The sequence below is a fragment of the Solanum pennellii genome, chromosome 1, assembly GCF_001406875.1.
Source record: "Solanum pennellii chromosome 1, SPENNV200".
Classification (NCBI taxonomy): Eukaryota; Viridiplantae; Streptophyta; class Magnoliopsida; order Solanales; family Solanaceae; genus Solanum; species Solanum pennellii.
The window spans coordinates 69,910,696-69,914,934 of NC_028637.1; the positions used below are offsets into that span (position 1 = coordinate 69,910,696).

Consider the following 4,239-nt stretch of genomic DNA (forward strand, 5'->3'; position numbering starts at 1 on the left):
TATATATATATATATATATAATTTGAGATATATATTTTGACCTCACGAAGACGGTTAAACCGCCTCTATATTATAATATTTATAGTATTTTAATTGGATGTCATTTCTTTAAATTCTTTCTAAATCATTTAAAATTTAATCTTTTTAATTCTAATTCCTTTCATTCTGGCCTATTCGATTACAATTCTATTTAAATTTTAGCCCATTTTGTTTCAATTTATTTCAATCCTAGAACGATTTATACTTAATTTTATTTGGAGTTTAGTCTGTAATTTCAATTAGTTACAAATCTAGGACATTTGCTCATTGCAACTATAACCAAATTCAAATTTCAATCTAATTCGTCCCTTTTAATTTTGACCACCCATATCTCTCTTAATTAATCTTAGCCTTATATCTACTTTAAATTAACGGTCAAGATCCATTTTTCTATTTTAACCTACCAAAAGGAATAAACCCATTCACTTTTCCATCTTCCTTCTTTCTCTCTCTTTAACCAGCACCGGTTTCGCCCCTTGTCCCTTTCTCTATCAACGCCGGTGAGGCAAAGACAAGCACCGGCGAAATCAACCGGGAAAGCTTTCCTCTCCTCTCCGCCTCTTTTCTCTCCTCTCTTTCTCCGGCAAACGAGAACAACGAGAGATTGCATCTCCGCTCCTCTCTTCTCTCCGACCAGCAGCGATGAGGGCGAGCAGCAGCACCCAGCGAGACGCACTCTAGTATCTGCGACGGCAAGTTTGTGAGTTTGACGTGTTTCAATGAATTAAAATAGCTTCCATGGGCGTTAGCATTGAGTTTGTGAGTTTGTTGTCCTTAATTATAGTCCTTTTATTTTCTTCATCTATTCTTGTGTTCTGTTTTTTCCTTTAATTATATTACTCTAGCAAGTACCCACTTCCCAGTGATTTACTCTAGAACTTTTGACCTTATAGCCTTTTAATTTTATTTTTATAAAGCAATCTAATTATTGAGTAACTTGAAACAACTAAAAATTCCTATTTGATCTTTATGATAGAAACACAAGATAATATATGCTGACACAATATTTAAAGGAGCTATAACTACAACTTGCTTATATAATGTGGAAAATTATATATGAAGTTTAATATTTCAATACTATAATGAATCAATCACATTACCCTGCTTCTTATTGATTCTTTTAAGAGTTTCAAAATGCAAAATAATCTCTTGTTATCTCTAACTAAATAATATAATCACAAACTGATGCTGCATATTTTCTTTAGTAAGTTACATAGAACAAGTAAAGTATGTGTTAATCCTAATTCACAGATGTAATGTGATTTCGTTGGTGAATATAGTCTTGGAATTAAGTTAAAACTAAATAAATTATATGTATAAAATTGTTAAGTTCTTCAAATAATTTAAAATATGTAATAAGACTTAGTCGGTGAATATAGTGTTGAAATTAAGTTAAAATTAAATTAATTAGACTTGTAAAAATGTTAAGTTCTTCAAATACGTTAAAATATGTAATGTGGTTTAGTTGGTTAATATATTATTGGAATTAAGTTAAAACTTAACTAATTAGACTTAGAAAGTTGTTAAGTTGTTTAGTAAGTTAAATTGGTGAATATAATGTTGGAATTAACTTAAAACTAAACTAATTAGACTTAGAAAGTTACTAAGTTGTTTAATAAGTTAAATTGGTGAATATATTATTGGAATTAAGTTAAAACTAAACTAATTAGAATTAGAAAGTTGTTAAGTTGTTTAATAAGTTAAATTGGTGAATATAGTGTGGAATTAAGTTAAAACTAAAAGAATTAAACTTAAAGTTGTTAAGTTGGTTAATAAGTTAAATCGGTGAATATATTATTGGAATTAAGTTAAAACTAAACTAATTAGACTTAGAAAGTTGTTAAGTTGTTTAATAAGTTAAAGATGAATAAAGTGTTGGAACTAAGTTAAAACTAAACTAATTAATTAGATTTAGAAAGTTGTTAAGTTCTTCAAATAAGCTAATGTGGTTTAGTTGGTTAATATAGTGTTGGAATTAAGTTAAAACTAAACTAATTGGACTTAAAAAGTTGTTAAGTTCTTCAAATAAGTTAATGTCATTTAGTTGGTTGATATAGTGTTGGAATTAAGTTAAAACTAAACTTAATAGACTTAGAAAATTGTTAAGTTCTTCAAATAAGTTAATGTGATTTAGTTTGTTAATATAGTGTTGGAATTAAGTTAAAACTAAACTAATTAGACTTAGAAAGTTGTTAAGTTCTTCAAATAAGTTAATGTGATTTAGTTGGTTAATATACTGTTGGAATTGAGTTAAAACTAAACTAATTAGACTTAAAAAGTTGTTAAGTTCTTCAAATAAGATAAGTATTTTAGTTGGTTAATATAGTATTGGAATTAAGTTAAAGGAAGCACAGAACAAGAGGTATGCAGCGCTTCAAGCCCAAAAAACTTTTCTTTTTGAATCAGGGAATATTCTTCCTCCATGTCCGGCAAGCAGTGATGATGGAGCTGATGATGAGAATGATAAGGGTGATAAGGAGAGTGAGGATGATAAAGAGTAGTTGTATTGATTTGACATTTTAAACTTCTATATTTTTAGAATTGTTTAATCGTATTTTAGTTTATTTTGAAGTTGGATGAAGTTTATTTCAAAATAGTTTAGTGTATATGCTGAAAATATTGTGTTGTTTTGGTTGGATGAAGTTTATTTTAAAATAGCTCATTTGGAATTCTTTGGGTTGGATGAAGATTATTTTGAAATAGCTTATTTGAAACTAAAATTGCAGCTCAATGCTGCCAGTTTTGTAACAAAAATACCGACCTCCGGAGGTCGGAATCTCAAAAATAAGAAATAAAATTACCGACCTCTAGAGGTCGAAATCTCAAAATAAGAAATAAAAATACCGACCTCTGGAGGTGGGAATCTAAAAGATAAGAAATAAAAATACCGACCTCGGAGGTCGGAATCTCAACAATAAAAGAAATAAAAATATCAACCTCTGGAGGTCGGAATCTAAAAAATAAGAAATAAAAGTACCTACCTCCGGAGGTCGGAATTTAAAAAGAAAGAAATAAAAATATCGACCTCCAAAGGTCAGAATCTCAAAAATAAGAAAAAAAAAATACCAACTTACGGAGGTCACAATCTCAAAAATAAGAAATAAAAATACCGAACTCCGTAGGTTGGTATTCCAAAATTTGAGAATTAAATTTTCTGATCTCCAGAAAATGAAAATAATAAAAACAAAATATAAAGAAATATATAAAAGTGACCTACGAAAGTCGTAAAATGAAATAATGAATTTTACCATCTTAAATTGAAATTGACCTCGAGAGGTCAGTAAATACCAACTTCGAGAGGTCACAATTGAATAGCGACCAAGATTTTTCCGGCCTAAGCTGGAAAGTAGGTTTTTGGAATACCGACCTCTGGAGGTCGGTATTCACTGTTACTTTAGTAGTGGAAGAATGAGAACTTTTAATAAATATTAAAGATATATATTCATTATCTAAAGTGATTTAAGTGTAAGCCACCATGCTAGGCGTGAAACGATGGCGATCTTTAGTTGTAGATGTGGTATCACCAAAAATGTGTCTGGGCAGACATATGTTAAAGAAGAGTTTCTTACTTTATCTTTGACTTTTATTGGATAAGAATTAATCCAATTGAGACACATTCTTTTCTAATTCCAATACTTTCTTAATTTGGCATGATTCTCTGGGACATCATTAGTCTATAATGTTTAGACGAATTATGGAAAATTAAAATTGACATTCATGGAAGAACCTAAAAGAATTCTTTCAAATTGTGAACTTTCTTGTACTGCTTGTTAGCAAGACAAGTTAATTGAGAGACCATCATAAACGAAAGTTGAGATTGAATCCCCTGCGTTTTTGGAACGTATACAGATTTTAATAGACCTATTCATCCACCTAGTGAATTGTTTAGATACTTAATGGTCCTACAAAATATTTCTTCTAGATGGTCTCATGTGTGCATATTGTTATCTCGCAGCTTGATGTTTGTAAAAGTATTGACATAAATAATATGATTACAAATACAATTTTCTGAAAATCAGATTCGTCTATTCAGTGATGGAATCACGACTTACCTTTAGAAGTGGTAGAGTAATTGAGAAAAAATAAATCTGAAATTTACTCGCGGAGTATTAAAGTTGAAAATTTTCCATATAATAGTAATAATTTGGGAATTTATTAAAGCAAAAAGACACATGACATAGTAAACTTTGAGTTTACGAG

The 4,239-nt window shown here is 29.5% G+C and overlaps 1 long non-coding RNA gene across 1 annotated transcript; it reads left to right on the forward strand.

Annotated features, from left to right (window-relative positions):
• The first annotated feature begins 455 nt into the window (after positions 1-455).
• Positions 456-2,708, forward strand: LOC107027642. Its single transcript, XR_001457772.2, has 2 exons — positions 456-798; positions 2,446-2,708. It is a non-coding gene; the product is annotated as an uncharacterized LOC107027642 (long non-coding RNA).
• Positions 2,709-4,239: the final 1,531 nt, after the last annotated feature.